Raw genomic sequence first — 18,655 nt, forward strand, 5'->3', positions numbered from 1 at the left:
CCCCCCAGTGCCCCCGTCCCGCCTAACCCTGTAGCGTTTGACCACGGGATCTACCCCTTTGACTTTGCACGGACCGGCTTTGACCAGTGGACCTCCCCACCCGGTTGTGTTAGGTCAGCCCATAGGAACACTTTGGAGCAACATCCGGGGCAGACCCACAGCAAGATCCCCTCCGTGTAGACCCCACGCGTCCGTTTCCCCCCTCCAGGTGCCAGTATATCTACGGGTTTGCGACGTGCTTGCGGGTCGAAACCCTATCCCCCCGCCGCCGAGCTCCGCAATTCCCCACTCCCCTCCTCACATATCTCGCCATCGGCGAGCCCCTTCCGCCTCCAGCCGCCATATGGGGCCGCATGAGGAGCTCCGGGCGCGGTTCCGGGAGCAGATCCGGCGGCGGCAGCGACCCTGAGCGTGAGCGGCGCGTCCGGTTGGACGGCGCGAGGAAGCGCAGGGCGAGGAAGTGGATCAACCGCGGCCTCTCGCTGCCGCCGAGCTTCCGCGTCCGCGAGACAGACGAATACGACCGTCGGCACGGCCATACGCCGTCCTCTGCCGCGGGCTCGTCCTCCACGGCGAGATCTTCCTACGCTGGGAGCTCCTTCTCTTCCGGCACGGGCCTTCTCCCCGTGAAGAGGGACTGGTCGGAAGATCCGAAGGGGATGGAGTTCGACCCCGTCAAGGAGGAGCCCGAGGAGCTCGGCCGCCGCGGAGTCATCGGGCCGGAGGACTTCGTCGCCGATGTCGATACGGTCGCGGCCGCCATTGCCGAGCGGAGCTTGCGCGAGGAGGCGGAGCGCTGACGCCACCAAGAGGAGCTCGAAGACCTTGTGTTCCTGCAGGCGGTCGTGGTCAACCTCGCCGCCAAGGAGAAGGATGACGAGTGGCGGCGCATCCGCGCGGAGCAGAGGGAGAAGTACATCAACCTCAGCAGCTCCGGGGAGGAGGGTTGAGCTCCTCCACGCGTCGTCCATGGCCGCGAGCTCGCCGCCATGAGATCCCCACCCCCCTCTAGTATTAGTAATGATGTAGTATGTAGTATGAACTAGTGTTTGTAGTGTTTGATCATGTAGATATATGTAGTATGTGATGAACTAGTATGGTGCAATTTCTCCCGCGAAATTGTTTTTTCAAATTATGCAGCTTCATCTACGGTTTCTGTTCGGCCGTGCTCGTTCTCGACCCGCAAATGGGATGTTCGTCAAACTGCAAACGTGTTTTGCGGTTTGGGATTTTGTGGGATCTGCTAGAGTTGCTTTGACAACGTAGAGGCTGCGACGTTTAGATTACTACTCTCGTGTAAAAAAGTCACTTCAGCACACGACCTCTAGTGAGCCCTATATTTTGAATAGTGTGAAAATAGTATTTTGAAGTTTCAATAAAATCCAAAAAATCAACATTTATATGGATGTATATTACACACATGCAAATCTGGATGATGACACAAGTTTTTTCTACATCAGTAACCATGTGAGTTACACAAAAAGGACAAAATCGTGACTTTAGGAAAATGAACAGTGCATGTATTATTCATCATATACAAATAACCATATCACCATTTTTATATAGCTCATGTGTTTACTTATTTCATCACTAAACCTTACACATGTGTAATATACATCTATATGTTCATATATAATTCTTTTTCGAATGTTTTGAAACTTGAAATATTAATTTTTAAATATTTAAAATAAGGTCCTCCAACGCATGCATGCTTCAAAAATTCACTCTCGCTGCCAGTCCATCCCCTTCGCTTCATATCGCTCTGATATCATGTTAGAAAGGATAGGCATGGAGATTGGTGGAATTGATGTATTATTGGTTGAGCCTTGTGGGAATATATATAGGAGTATATGGCCATCTTGGAGTACAAGGCAAGATAGAATAAATCCTACGCTATCGTACGTTTCCGAAATAACCGTGATACTCAACAAACTTTAGTATAGTTACGTCGTGTCCAGCTTCCCCATTTAATCAACAACTATTGATCGTATAATTAGTATTGAATTGACTATGTTAGCTACCTACCCGCTACAAAATATGAACGATTTATGATGACTTCTTCAAAAAAAGTCATAGATTGGCCTATATCCATGATGGTTACAAAAAAAATCAGAAATCAAAAATGGGCTCACAATACATATTAGTATTCTTAGTAGGTAGTTTTAGTATGCTTTTGATGAACCCCGACAGGATTGAAGTAAACAAGTGCCCCTTGACCCACTTGTACATTTCTGCAGAATTTCAGGGAAGACAAACGGGGAAAAGAGGTGTCGAAGAATGTTTTCATCCACTATATGGATGTACTTGAGCACTTCCTTTCGTTGGACCTCTCCTTTTTATTGAAGTTTCACAACTAAGCATACGTATTGACCATTAGGTTCAAGGTTGTCAGAATCACGACTTTATGATCCGAACTAACCCCTCTGATTTTATGATTTTAGTTCATAGGATCTACGCTTTTACGATCCTGATAGTGAAGATTCTACGATTTGTGATCCTACCATCAGAGCTCCGATCCGATTCAAAATCGCGATTCTGACAACCTTGACTAGGGTCGTACTTGTTTACTTCCATCCTGGGAGGTATTTGTGAAAACATTTTGTTTTATCTATGAAATGTATGATCAATGAACGTTCGTATAATGCAATGCAATTGTGCTGCAAGAAATGTGTTTGTTTTGTCCTTCAGTGTGTCCAATTGTTCTCAACGTGTAAGCTATAGAGAAACAAAGTGCTTGTATAGAAAAAGGGTTAACAGTGAGGGCCAACAAAGCAAATCCATAACATGTAGAGTTACCACTAACGAGTAAAATCGATCAGTACCCATCGAAGATAAACTTATCGCTGACGGGTGCCCAATCAGTGCCCACCAGTGATAAGAACTATAACGATTGAAGTTTCCCTAATGACGGGCTGGAAATCTATTAGTGGTAAGGGTTTTGGTCCTGACCAAACTGATGTTTCATATAGTATTGTTAAGCACTGGAGATAACCATTTCTTGATGGGTGGTACATTTGTGGAGCATGAACCTATCCAACTGGATTCAAATCCGAATGCTCATATTTACACACTAGTTCAATAGGAATAATTTAGTGAGTTTCACAGATTTTCCCTCTTGTCTCCATCATTTTAGCCTGTGATGATCAATGCGCTCGTGTGAGCGTCTGATGTTTCTTGTAATGGAAAAAATGAAGCACCAGTAGCAGATTTTTCAGGGATAGAAATATCAAAACCATTAGTGGAATATTAAATGAATTATAAATTGATATTTTGCATTTTCTTAAGTATGAATAGGACCATGTTACTATGATTTTTTTCTTCGATTCATATACAATCCAAGTATCGAAGGAGTTGATTTATTCGTCCTCTGTAACGTCGCAAACTGGCATAGATTCACTGAACTAGATATGTGTCATACAACTTCTAATCAACATAAACAATATGATGACATTAAATTTTGCATTCAAAAAACTCATATTTTGCAACCTCTTGCTAACATGATTTATGTTTTCTTAATTTTTTTTTTGTTGAAGCAGAAGTAAATTGTATTTGCATTTGCATTCATATTTGAGCACATCCTAGTACTATTTGTATATGTTTACAAAAATAAAATTCTTTATATTTGATCTGGTTTGCTATAAACCCATTAGTGATTGCAGTAGCTAACTGGACCATGAAATTTTCCTCGATGTCTAATACATCAAAATACACTAGTTGAATACTCCTGCATTACCACGGGAAAGATTCAATCATACAAGAAAAAACTCCAATCATGTTACCCTCCAGCCTCCATAAGAACTGATTACCAAAAGAACTTGTTTTCAGTTAGAAGAAACAAGGCTAACAAATTTAGGAACTACAAGAAAATCATATGATATATTTGCAAACCCTAAAACAAGATGTGTCGTAAAATTCATGGAGAGAATTATTTTGAAAACCAGAGTCCTTAGGGATCTATCCGTTAATTAAGAAAATAAGAGTTGCCAAGTCAACTAACGGAAAACTAGAGGAAAACCGTCGCAACCCGTTGACCAAGCACAAACTGATCCACTACTAAGACCTCCTGCAGTAAGAGTATCATAGGTATTATTGGTGGCAATGGTATAGTAATAATTTAGAATAGAGAAGATGTTAGTACTCGATACTGACATGGAGATACAGATAACTACTCGATAAAATTTGATGTGATGTCCGGAGGCAATTTGTGGCACGCAGGTGCTGGGAAACCGACCCCATTTTTCTTTTGACTTTCACATTTGAATCTATTATATCATTTGAACCGAAAGTCCAGTTTAACTTTCGGTTGCATATTGGTATTCCTTGTGATGAGGGATTCGAAATAAGACCACTTTTGGGTATGTTTTGAGAAGTTTTCAAAACTTCACCAAGTTTCAATTACTGAAATTTAATAAATGAACGAGAAATTGCGATTAGAAACTTAAACTTCAAATCATGCAAGGAATCAAACAAGCTTGCAAATCGTGAAGCAATGATGCAGGCAGGCACGGCAGGGACTGCCCTTGCGGATTAACTGCGTGCCCTTGCGGATTTTTGTGTAATGTCGCCCAAATGTTATACTGTCTCATGCTTGTGTACGTTGATGTATAAGATTTGCTATTGTATTGTGCTTAGTTGGTAAACAAAAGTGAGGTTGATTGCTAAATAAAAGTTTGACGTGGGTCCAACGCAGGAGTAGTCTGCATAATTTTCTTATTAGCAGCCCACGTGGTCTTGGAAGTCTGCAGCCACATCCCTCTCTGTCATGATCGTGGTCTGAGTGTACCAAAGATTTATTTGTCGCACTCGTGGTTACACCAGATTCTCCAGTTTGGTCGCACTCCTGGTTGACCCATGCATGCAGTGCTATAGCATGGCGTAATTTTCTACTCACGGCACGAGCGAGGAAGCTACGCGTAAGATACGTTTACAGTTTGAGTTTAGACTTAAATGCATGAAAGCTACTCTTTGATAGACTAAGAGTAGACAGAAGGCAGTTTCATTGCATGTGGCGTTTGTATACTTATCTTTCTTAATTAAAAATAAATAAATAAATAAAAGAGAGTTGCCAGTCAAGTTTGTAGTGATTCGCAAGATGCCTTCAGGGCATCTCCAACATTGACCCACAAATTTGCTCTAGTATCCATCCGCGGACAGCAGGACTAGTCCATGAAAACAGATATGGGAGTCGACCATCGAACGCTGCCCGCATACAATTCGACCACTGTTTGAACTAATCAGACAAATTTCATGCAAATACGACGGATTTCATCAAAGTTTTGATAGAAACTAGCAGAAATCATCCATACACATAGCATGGAATAAATTCTGGTAAAATAATATTCAAATTCAACGAGATTAACCAGATATTCAACTGGTTTTTCATGAACAGATCATGTCGTCCCACACATACTGCCCCTTCAACTTCATCCAACATTGTATATATGTAAATGACCGTCTCTCTATCCTGTGGTACTTACGACAACGCGTACGGGATGCACAATGTGTAGAACAATATTGCAGAATAAATGAATGAATCAACATGTTGACAAGAAGAAGCGAAACTTATGATCTCTTCGGCTGCCGTGTGCAATGGCCAGCTGGCCTCCAACATATAAACCGCGCCACAAAACTTGGTGACTTTGGTCTGGATCAGGGGCGGAGCTAGGCTAGCACCGGGGCCCGGGCCTGCTTCATTGCTATAGTGAATAATAGTGATAAACAGTGTGAAAACGCTACAATCAACAAAGGAATAAATCCCCACGTCCCGGACCCAGCCCCCTGGCCTGGGTCCTGTCTCCGCCACTGGTCATGGCGTACCATCGATGCGATAACGACCTCACATTGCGGTCATAGATGATGTGCATGTCGTAGGGTCCAATGTGCTTTTGCGCGTGAAACAAATCATGTACCCCACTGCCAGAACGACCCCCTTTGCTCTTGCCTACAAAGTCGGTGAATTTTGCCAACCAAGCATGGCACAACAACTCATCCTCCATGGTCGAATAGCCTGCCATCCTTCGTACTCTAAAATAACGACATGGCGTCCGAAAATAAGTAAATGGCATTTGACCGAACACCTACCGGGTGTGATGACTGGCGTGGATGAATTAAACAGGGGGGGGGGGGGAGGCAGTGTACCTGCCTACGAACGGGTCCTGGGTGGATGATGTCGTCGTAAAAGGCGAGCGGACACGTCAGTGCTGGTTGTGGAGGTCTGGCAATGCCTGTATGGTGGCCGAAGAGGTACTGCGGCAGCGGCGGAGCAGGAGGATGCAGATGCAAAGTAAGGCGGAGAATAGCCGGATTAGAAGAAAATGGGACCGGTAGGGGGGATTTTGTGAGACGGGGGTGTCAGTCCAACGTGTCGGTTGTCCAGACTCCGGCAAAGCCCCCCAACTTTGTCTTCATTTTGCGGGGGAAAATGCGTCCGGACCAGCCGGCGCACCGATACAGACCCACGTTTGATGTCACAACACATCTAAACCATGCAGTCTGGACGTATGCAGGCAATTTGCGGGTCATTGTTGGGGATGCCCTGTCAGTGCACAATCTAGCAATGGTGCTATACTTTCTACCACGCAAATTTTATTAATAGTGCTAACTGGGCACAATTTTCTACCCTACTAGACACGTCATGAGCCAAGAATTCATGTAACTCAGATTCGTTTCAAGTTTAAGCTTGGACTTGCACGCATGCGTCCTAGTACTGTTTTGTGGGCTAAGAGTAGATACAAGTCGGTTTCACTGCATGTGGCATTGCTTGACATACCATTCTATATTTCTTAAATAAACAAAAGAAGGGTCGCATTTGTAGTGATTGAGAAGATACTTTGAGTGCGCAGCTAAGCTACTAGGCGAGAAAGCAATCTGGTCAATACACGGCACAAGCGAGGAAACTCGTGTACCTAGGATACGTTTCAAGTTTAAGCTTAGACTGGCATGCATGCAGGTTACTCTAAGTCTTTTCTTTTGTGGACTAAGAATAGACAGAACACTGGTAGAAAAAGGGCCTATAGTCCCGGTTCGTAAGGGCCTTTAGTCCCGGTTCCTGAACCGGGACTAAAGTGTCGGTACTAATGCCCCGACCCTTTAGTCCCGGTTCAATCCAGAACCCGGACTGATGGGCCTCCATGTGGGCAGTGCGCAGAGCCCAGTCAGGAGACCCTTTGGTCCCGTTGGTGGCACCAACCGGGACCAATAGGCATCCACGCGTCAGCATTTCTGTGGCTGGGGTTTTTGTTTTTTTTTAAGGGGGGGGGGTTGGGGGTTTTGGAGGGTTAATTTAGGTGTTTCATATATTGTGTTAGCTAGCTATAATTAATAGAGAGAAGTGTCCTCTCTTATGTCCGTGCTTGGTCGACGCTACGTACTATACATACGTATAGAGAGGACTAGACACGCTGGCTAGCTAGTAAGCAAACGAAGGAAACAGAAGATCGTCATGAACATATATGCATACGGAGAGAAGTGATATCGACCACCTCTCCTTCTCCGAGAGATTGGTCGAACAACAAGTTCTCGTATATCTATCTGACACTACCGGCTACATATATACAATAATTATCTCTTACAAATATAATCATACGGACTCAGGGTCCACATAGAATTCTCCGTCTTCAGGGATCACGTGGTCAAGAAAGAATGCCGCCAATTCCTCTTGAATTGCTCGCATGCGAGCTGGTGCTAGGAGTTCATCCCGCTTCCGAAACATCTAATTTAAAGAAGGGAGTCAATACATATATATATGAATGAATGAAACTCAACACAAATGATGGTAATAAAATAAAATTGTGAATGTTGTTATTTACGTACTTCATATTGTTCGTCAGTGTAGCCCCGCTCACAGGTCGTGCGGCGGATGGACTCGCAAACATAGTATCCACAGAAATCATTCCCTTGTTCCTGCCACAACCACTTTACAAGAAATAGAGGTTAATCAAACTGATAAGCAAGAATGCCAAATGGTATTGATGAAACTAGCGCTTGAATGACTAGTAGATGCGCTTAAAATGCTACTATAGTACTTACTTTCGGGTGTCTAAATTGCAGCTCCTTCGGCAGTCCCGGAGCTTTTCTGATGAATTTTCTCCAAACCCTGCCGGACAAATAAAACAATTACTTGATATATCAGGAAATGAACAAAGTTGCTGATATGGTGGATAATGATCGATTTAACTTACTTCTCGAGTATTTGAGTCATGTCTGCATAGTCCTGGGGATCTTTTCGTCTTGAGTCTAAGACGGTTACTAGTCCCTGCTCAAGCTTAATCTCTAGGAGAATATAGTGGAAACTGCACACGCATGCATAACTCATCAATTACAATACTATAACCTTGACTAATATATAAGGGAAACCGAATACGCACAAGACAGTAACACTCACTTGAAGTTGTAAGGAAAGAGTATTATATCTTTGTTTTCATTTATTACGAACGATCGCAGCAAGTTGGCCTCGGTAGCTGCGGCATGAAATTTAACCTGAGTTGCATCTATGAGATATGTGTTAACGAACCCAATATCACCGACTTGTCTTTTCTTCAATTCGGCGATCTTCAATCTGCATAATATAGTGAGGATGATTATAAATACATGCAATGAAAGAGATAAGCTATATAGAGAAACTTAATGACAGAAGTAGTACTACTTACAGACAGTAGCAGGCGACCGTTGTTTTATCGAGGGCCAATTGATTGAAAAACTGATAGAACTCCTCAAATGGAACAGGCAACAGATCAATTCCAATGAGGTCATGCTCCTTTTTAACTTTCACATACAAAGTACTCCTCCCCCCAGAGTCTCTGCAGATTTTCAAGTACCAATCATGCAATCTTCGCATCATCGTTGATAGAGATCTTTCATCTTTGACGAGAGGCTTTCCGTACTCGTATCTTTGTATCTGCATGTCTATGGGTTCATAATGTACTTCGTCGGGCAGGTAATCTGCAAGATTGCTATAACCGGGCACCATCCTCGGATCATTAGCGACGTTGTGGCTAGGCACCTTGAGCGGGGGGCACGATTGCTTCGCTTGTTCGCCGAGCTGGGCAATTTGTTTCCCAGCTCGTCGTTCTTTCAGCCTTTGATCACTGACAGTACTTCCCGACCGCTCCACTTCGGCAAATTCCTTTCCAATAATGCGCTCATAGTTTCGTTTCGGCGGAGACTTCGGTGGTTTTGTCAGGGCAGCCAGAGTGCGCTTCACTTTCACCGGATCTACCTTCTCCTCCGGAGGTGGATGTCACTTTGCTCTCAACCCTTGAAACCAGTCATCCACTTCGGTTCGCGCGATCTCGGCGTTCTCCTCCGGGGTCCTCTCATATGGTAACTTCTCTGGAGTCTTCAGAGAAGGACTGAATCTGTATGTCCTCCCGCCTCTGGTTGTACTGCTAGACGCCGACCGAGCAGACGGAGCGGTTGTCTTCTTTACTTGCTTACGAGGCGGAGGAGAAGGACTACGACGCGCCGGAGCAGCTGGAGCGGCGGCAGGTCTCTTCCGCCCTTGCTGACGAGGCGGAGAAGGAGGAGGCTGGCTGCTCGGGCGTGTCGGCGCAGGCGGAGAAGGAGGCGGAGTGCCGCCACGCGCCGGAGAAGGAGCCGGCCGAGGGCCCTGATCGTCACTCGCCGGAGGAGGAGGCGGTGGAGGAGGCGGAGTGCCCTGACTCGCCGGAGGAGGAGGAGGAGGCGGAGGCGTCCAGTTCGGAAGGTTGATGAGCTCCTTCCGCCATAGGCATGGAGTCTTCAGAGCAGACCCCAGCCGAGTCTCCCCTTCACCGGTAGGGTGGTCAAGCTGGAGGTCCTCAAATCCCTCCGTTATCTCATCCACCATCACCCTAGCATATCCTTCTGGAATCGGCCGGCAGTGAAAAGTTGCGCCGGGTTCAGTAGGATAAACAGAGCCAACATGTAAGTGCATCTAGTGCCACCCCTAGTTGGTTTTGGAGTATTGACGACAAACCTAGCTGAGGGACTAATGTGTTTGTGAGAATTGCAGGAAAACACAGGTAGAAGTCCCTCATTGATTCGGTTTTACTACCAGAGATGACCCCTAAAAATGTACGAAGACATTGAAGACAATGGTGGTTTATGAAGATATTCATATTGAAGACAATGACATGAGAAGACTCCCTATGAAGCTTTTGGAACTCGAAGACCTAGATCCTTCATAGTTTTATTTCATTCATGTTGTGTCATAGGAACCACCGTACTGTTAAGTGGGGTCGAAGAGAACCAGTCAGAATGACTGAAGTGATGCCTAATTCAAATCCTATGTCTTCGAGCGAAGACTTTGAGAGAAAATCTTGTCCAGAGTCAGACAAGTCAGCTTTACTTGTAGCCCAAGTAAAGTTGCCGTGTGAGTTCAAAATTCGACCGTTGGTACACGTGTCAGTTCCTTAGTGACCCAGGGTCATTTCGGACAGATCAGGTCGGGTTGCCAAGTGGCTATAAATAGTCCACCCCCCCACAACCATAAATGGTTGGCTGCTCAGATTTCAGTGCACGGCTTTTGTCGTTTGAGAGCAACCCACCTCGAAGCCTTTGAAAGAAAAATTCCCAGTGAGGAGAAAAGCCCTAACCACCCAGAGCTAGAGTAAATTGGGCATCACTTCAGTCTTCGTGTCTGTGTGATCTGAAGACTTATTACACTTGAGGACTGTGCATCCTCCAGACGGTTAGGCGTCGCGTTCTGAGCATCCAAGAGAAATTGTGGATTGCCGGTGAACGAAGTCTGTGAAGGTTTGGGAGTCTACCTTGAAGACTTACCAGAGTGATTGGGCGAGGTCTGTGTGACCTTAGCTCAAGGAGAAAACGGTGAGGACTGGGTGTCTTGGACTAAGTGTCCTTGACTGGGTGTCCGGGACTGTGTGTCCTTTGGTTTAAATACCTAGCCTCTCCAACCAGACGTACAGTTGTCACAGCAACTGGAACTGGTCCAACAAATCATTGTCTTCAACGTGTCACTGGTTTCATCTTCACTTTCTTTTACTTACAGTTATTCATTGTGAAGCCATTGCATGCTTGCGTTATCTTTTGTCTTCACAACATGAATGTATGATTTGTTTGGCTTCATTACTTCTTCCTACCTGATCCTTATTACACTGAAGCTGGTTGTGATTGCGCTTTCACTCTATTGAATACATGACCATGGCTGGCCTAGTGTAATCTAACTTCCGCTGCATAGTAATAGGCATAATCTTCACTGTTTGTCTTCATAACTCTCACGTTTTGAAGACTTTCATAAAAATCGCCTATTCACCCCCCCCTCTAGTCGATATAACGCACTTTCAATTGGTATCAGAGCAAGGTGCTCCCTTGTTCTGTGTGATTCGGTTTAACCACCTGGAGTTTTAGCTATGTCGACTGCAGGGATAATCAAAGTCTCCGCTGCGTGCCCCGTCTTCGATGGAACTGAATGTCCCTACTGGAAGAATAAGATGCGCATGCATCTTGAAGCCATTGACGTCGACTTATGGTATGTCGTCGAGAACGCGTTCCCAAGGCTGGAGAAGGTGTCACTGCTGCTGATGTCAAGAAATTCATTCAACTGGACTCTACTGCCAAGAACATCATCTGTGGTCATCTGACCAAAGGACAGTATGGCCGTGTGAGTGCTTTGAAGACATCCAAGCTGGTCTGGGATTGGCTCTCCAAAGTTAATGAAGGCATATCAACCCAGAGAGATCAAAGAATCAGTGTCCTTCGCAATCTCTTCAACCGCTTCAAACGAAATGACAATGAGAATGTCCAGCACACCTTTGATCGACTCACTGACATCACAAATGAGCTTCAAGCCCTCGGCGCTACTGAGATCACCAAACATGAAATCGTCAAGACGCTGCTGAGATCACTTGATAGTTCATTTGACATTTTGGCCCTGATGATTCAAGAACGTCCTGATTTCAAGACACTCGATCCGTCTGACATACTTGAGAGGCTCAACACACATGAGTTTCAGCTTTCTGAGAAAAGAGATATCTACGGTCCAAACTATGGGCGAACTCGTGCCTTGAAGGCAAAAGCTGTCTCCTCATCTGAAGAAGAATCTGACTGCAGTTCTGATGATCCTGAAGACATTGGAAGAGAACTTGCAATGCTAGTGAAGAAGTTTCAAAAAATTCACCAAGAAGAAAGGCTTCAGAAAATCTTCACGATCAAGCTCAAGGAATGATGAAGCTTCTGCTCATGACTACAAGAAGAAAACATGTCACAAGTGCAAGAAAACTGGGCACTTCATCTCTGAGTGTCCACAGTGGGACAATGAGAACAGAAGGAAGAAGAAGAGCAAGGAATATGATTCTGACAACAAGAAGAAGAAGAAACACTCAAAGTCTTCTTCCAAGTCTTCATCAAAGTCTTCATCACACAAGAAGAGCTCATCTGGCAAGGCGCGTGCGTTTGTAGGGAAGGAGATGGATTCAGAGGAGGAATCCGGATCTGAGGAGGCAGAGGTGGAATCTGAGGAGGAGTCTGATTCTGGCACTGCGAGTCTGGCTACAGCATACGTCGCCAAGTCCATCTTCAACACTGAAGTCAATAATTGCATCACCGACACCGACGCAAATGACAAGAACGACTCCACTCCTACCTACTGCTTCATGGCACGCGGTGCCAAGGTAAACACACGCACCACTCGCTATGAAACATCCAGTGACGATGACTCTGAATGTGATTCAAAACCTAGCTACAAAACACTTGCTAAAATTGCAACTGAACAACAGAAAGCTATGGAACATATTCAAAAACTGTTAGATAGAAGCGATGATCTGTTGGGTGCTGAAATGACTCGATCTGAATCCTTAATTGAAGACATAAAAAACCTTCATGTTAAGTATCAGGAACTTGAAGATCGTCATGATAATGTCTCAACAACTCATGAAAAGCTTTCCTATGACTATCTTCAAAGGAAGCAAGAACTCGAGAAATTGAGGGTGGCTCATGAAGATCTTCAAAAGGAAAACGAGTCACTTCGCGCCGAACAGATCAGTCCCGCTCAGGAAGGATTTGAACCACCATGTCTTAAATGCATTGAGCGTAATAATGCTAATTCTGTTGCTGAATGTTCCACTGCTACTACTGTTCCAATATCTTCAACTGTTGATGTGGCAACTAACCCCTCTGCTGAGGATACCACTGCTATTGCTGATGAGAATGCTAGGTTGAAGACTTTGCTTGAAACAGGAATGTACAAAAGTCTGAAAGGGCATCAAACATTATGTGATGTCCTTAAGAAGCAGATTCTGAACCGAAACCCTAGGAAAGAGGGTGTTGGGTTCATGAGGAAAATCAATGCAGATGGCTCTTACTGGAAACCTGAGCAGTACCCCAAAACTACATGGGTTGCTGCAAAGGAACTTTCAGCAGATCCATCCAATTTATCTGGCTTCACTTGTGCTAACCCAATTATCATTGATGAATCCTTTGATGCAAACTATAAACTATTTAAGAATCAGAATGGTGAAGTGTTTGCCAGGTACATTGGTACTAACTGCAGGAATGGACCGGCCATGAAGAAGATCTGGGTTCCGAAAACATGTCTGGAAAATCTTCCTGTGAATGTCTTCATGACACCTCACTTGAAGAAGACAAACCTCGGTCCAAAGGCTTCATACAGACAGAGGACTCACCTGAGTCACACTAACGCAAATGTTTTGCAGGGAAACCATACTCAGGCATATGAATATGAGAGCGGTTCGTCGAACCGTCATATTCATATGACCAAAAATTATTCTGCTTATGCCTATGAGTATTATTGTCCCCCTGCTAGACTGTTTGCTAAGGCTTCAAAGCCAAAATTCTCAGATGCTGCTCTTAGACTCATAGCTTCTAAGCCACCCTTGAAGATGTGGGTGGTTAAGAAAGCTTAACCTTTTTTGCAGGGAAAGGTCTCCAGCACAAAAACAAAATCTTCTGATGCTATTGCTGGGGACCATAAAAATCTTGTGGGGCGCAAGATAAGCTGCCCAAATGGCATCATTATGTACTTCGTTCCTGAATCGCATGCTACTCTCCCCATTAGTCCTAATCTGGATCTAAGTTTTCATAACCCACTGGTTCGTCAAATGTTTATGCTTCACAACACTCTTCGTGAAGCCTATCCCCCTAACTGCACTGTAGGGTACGATACCAGCGACTTCAAAGTCTTCAGAATGGATTATTGACAGTGGGTGTACAAATCACATGACTGGCAGAAGAAGCCTTCTTATGGACTCAACTTTACGTCCATCCGACAAGAGCCACATTACATTCGCTGACACTGGTAAAAGTAAGGTATTGGGTCTAGGTAGAGTTGCAATCTCAAAGGATCAACACATGGATAAAGTCATGCTTGTTGAATCCCTTGGCTTCAACTTAATGTCTGTCTCAATGCTTTGCGATTTGAATATGATTGTAATGTTTGGCAAATATCGCTGCCTGGTGCTAATGGAATCTGACAAATCTCTAGTGTTTGAAGGGTATAGGAAAGGTGATTTGTATGTGGTAGATTTCTCAGCAGGACCACAACTTGCAGTATGTCTTCTTGCAAAAGCTTCAGAATGCTGGCTTTGGCATCGAAGGCTTGGGCATGCTGGCATGAGGAACCTCCACACCCTTGCGAAGAAAAAGCACGTCATAGGCATCGAAGGCGTCAAGTTCAAGAAAGATCACTTATGCGGTGCCTGTGAAGCAGGGAAGATGACAAGGGCAAAACATCCTTCGAAGACAATCATGACCACTACTCAACCCTTCGAACTGCTTCACATGGATCTTTTCGGTCCCACTCACTACTCAACTTTTACTACTTCTGCATGCCTCTATGGCTTCGTAATTGTTGATGATTATTCTAGATATACTTGGGTGCACATAATCCTTTACAAGACTGAAGTGCAGGATGTCTTCAGACGCTTCGCAAATCGAGCTATGAACAATTTTGGCGCCAAGATAAAGCACATCAGAAGTGACAATGGCACTGAATTCAAGAATACTGGCCTTGATACATATCTGGATACCTTGGGCATCACACATGAATTCTCAGCTCCATACACGCCACAGCAGAATGGCGTCGTCGAACGCAAGAACAAAACACTCATTGAGATGGCCAGAACAATGCTAGATGAATACAAGACTCCAAGAAAATTCTGGACTGAAGCCATTGACACTGCATGCCATACAATCAATCATGTTTATCTTCACAAGCTTCTGAACAAGACATCCTATGAACTCCTAACTGGCAAGAAGCCAAATGTCAGTTATTTCAGAGTATTTGGCGCAAAATGCTGGATCAAGGACCCACACCACACCTCAAAGTTTGCACCAAAAGCACATGAAGGCTTCATGCTTGGATATGGAAAGGATTCGCACTCCTTTAGAGTCTTCAATCTCTTCCACTACAAAGTAGTTGAAACAGTGGATGTGCGATTTGATGAAACCAATGGATCACGAAGAGAGCAATTGCCAAATGTGCTAGATGAAGTTCCAGCAAATGAATCAATCAAGCTTATGGGAACTGGAGAAATTGTACCTTCTGAAGCTCAACCTGAAGAAGAACTTATCATCTCAGCACCTGATCCACATGAAGACAATGCTCAGCCTGAAGATATACCTTCAAATGACCACATAGATCAGCAAGAGCAAAGTCTTCGCCCCACACACCCTCGTGTTGCAAATGAAGTACAAATTGACAAAATACTGGACAGCATCAATGCACCTGGTCCACTCACTCGTTCAAGGGCAACTCAGCTAACAAACTTCTGTGGGCATTTCGCATTCGTCTCAATATCAGAACCCAAGAAAGTTGAAGAAGCCTTCATGGAACCTGAATGGATTCAAGCTATGCAAGAAGAGCTTCACCAGTTTGAACTGAATAATGTATGGGAACTGGTTAAGCGTCCTGATCCACGGAAGCACAACATAATAGGCACCAAATGGATATACCGCAACAAGCAAGATGAGCATGGTCAAGTTGTCAGAAACAAAGCTCATCTAGTTGCTCAAGGATATACTCAAGTGGAAGGCATTGACTTCGATGAAACATTTGCTCCTGTGGCTAGGCTTGAAGCCATACGCATACTGCTGGCCTATGCAAATCATCATAACATACTTCTATATCAAATGGATGTGAAAAGTGCCTTTCTCAATGGCAAGATTGAAGAAGTGTATGTTGCACAACCACCTGGCTTTGAAAATCCAAAACATCCTGATATGGTATACAAGCTCAACAAGGCACTGTATGGCCTCAAACAAGCCCCCAGGGCCTGGTATGATACACTCAAGTACTTTCTGAAGAGCAAAGGCTTCATACCTGGTTCCCTGGATCCCACTCTTTTCACGAAGACATATGATGGTGAACTGTTTGTGTGCCAAATATATGTGGATGACATTATCTTCGGCTACACCAATCAGAAGTATAGTGAAGAGTTTGGATATATGATGCAAGAGCAATATCAGATGTCCATGATGGGGGAGCTGAAGTTCTTTCTCGGTCTTCAAATACGGCAACAACGCAACGGCATCTTCATATCTCAAGAGAAATATCTTAAAGAGTGTCTGAAGAAGTTCGGTATGCAAGACTGCAAAGGCTTCACAACACCAATGCCAGCCAAGCATCATCTGGGTCCCGACGACAATGGTAAAGAGTTCGATCAAAAGGTATACCGCTCCATGATTGGGTCTTTGCTTTATTTATGTGCATCTAGGCCAGATATCATGCTTAGTGTTTGCATGTGTGCTCGATTTCAAGCGACACCAAAGGAGTCGCATCACTTAGCTGTGAAGCGAATTCTTCGATATTTGGCTCACACCCCAACTCTAGGATTATGGTATCCAAAGGGCTCAGAGTTTGATTTAGTTGGATTTTCGGATGCTGATTATGCTGGTGACAAAGTTGATCGCAAGTCTACATCAGGCACATGTCACTTTCTGGGACGATCACTTGTATGTTGGTCTTCAAAGAAGCAGAACTGTGTATCACTCTCCACTGTTGAATCTGAATACATTGCTGCTGGATCTTGCTGCGCTCAGCTTCTGTGGATGAAGCAAACACTCAAGGATTATGGCATTCATCTGAAGCAAGTGCCACTTTACTGTGACAACGAAAGCGCCATCAAGATTGCCAACAACCCAGTTCAGCACTCGAAGACAAAGCACATTGAAATTCGTCATCACTTTCTCAGAGATCATGTTGTGAAGGAAGACATTGATATCATACACGTCAACACTGAAGAGCAATTGGCAGATATCTTCACAAAGCCCTTGGATGAGAAGAGATTTTGCAAGTTACGGTGTGAGCTAAATATCTTGGAATCCTCAAATGTCCTGTGATCAGGCACACATCCTAACACTTAAGCATATTGATGACTTAGATGTGCAACACACGAAGTAGCGTATATCTTCACACAATGAAGACATACATTCTAAGTGTGAATACATTAATGTGGAATTTGACTTCGGAGCGCCACGATAATTGTGCGCCATGTCTGGGTCTAATACTTCCTATACGGTGGGTAACGCCACCACCAAACGTTCCATTTTGAAGTGTTTCTCTCATGGCGTTACCTCTCAATGTCTTCACAATTGGTTTGGTTTCATCTCAATATGTCTTCATGATTATCTTCACTGCGTTGATTATATGTACTGATGTTCTGTCCTCTACAGCATTCACTTATAGCTATGTCTTCTTGGTTGAATCTTTTGAACTAAGTGAATGTGATCGGACCCTAACCTCTCTATGCTTTCTATCTCAAACTCTATCTCTCCAAGTCATATGCATTCTGTTGAAACTGTCAAATGTCTTCACTGTGTCCTTGTCAGCTGAAGACATAGTGACAACCATAAAAGTCCGTTTTTAATGCTCATTCCTCCACATAAGATCCGGAGAAGAAGGAACGACCGCCCGACAATTTAGGCGTGCGTGGGACATGGAACAAATCCCAATCTTCCTCTAACTGGCCACGCGTGCCTCAAATGCGAACCGCCAGGGGTACCTGCGTAATAGCGCAGTGCCGCCTCTACCCCTATAAATACACGATTCACTGCGGTCATTATGTCCTTCTTCCACCCTCGCATGAACCCTAGCGCCACCGCTAGCACTCGAAGACGCCGGTGACGAAGCGCTTCACTGCCGCAACCTCTCCGACGCCGTTTTCACGCCGACAGCGGACATCGCTCTCTCCGCCGTCGCCGTAGGTGTCTTCCGTCGCCAAGTTAGGGCACGGAGGATCGAACTGCTCGGCCTCAACTCTCACTTCGTCTAGCAGTTCCAAGTGTGAGTACTTGTAGCATCACATCAACTCGCCTGAAGCCAGTTCTTGCAAAAGGAAGCCTTTGAAGCCTTTGAACATCTTGAAGCCTTCCAAGTTATTCATGGCTTCAGAAACAGCAGCAAGGAAGGGAGGCAGACAGCGACGTGGTGAAACGTCCAAAGATCTGCCTGATGAATTGGCAGAGATGTACAAAACTGATCCTGATGAAAGCTATGGTCAGCGCAAGACACGAATCCAATGGATTCGAAGATATTGGGCAGAGCAATGGTTCCACTACCGCTTCGTCACTCAGGAATATGCGGAGAAGTGCGCCATCAAGAGACCGTGGGGAGATGTATTATACAAAAATCTCGTACCCAGGTCCAGAGACGAAGCCATTGCTCAAGGCTTCTATCCATGCATGGTGAGAGGACCACAGC

General features: G+C 44.7%; 1 pseudogene; it reads right to left on the reverse strand.

Annotated features, from left to right (window-relative positions):
* Nucleotides 1–220: 220 nt before the first annotated feature.
* LOC147967388 (uncharacterized) lies at nucleotides 221–919 on the reverse strand (annotated as a pseudogene).
* Between the last annotated feature and the right edge of the window lie 17,736 nt (nucleotides 920–18,655).

Source organism: Triticum urartu, chromosome 5A (assembly GCF_056163025.1).
Source record: "Triticum urartu cultivar PI428250 chromosome 5A, HENAU_Tu73, whole genome shotgun sequence".
In the NCBI taxonomy this organism is placed as follows: Eukaryota; Viridiplantae; Streptophyta; class Magnoliopsida; order Poales; family Poaceae; genus Triticum; species Triticum urartu.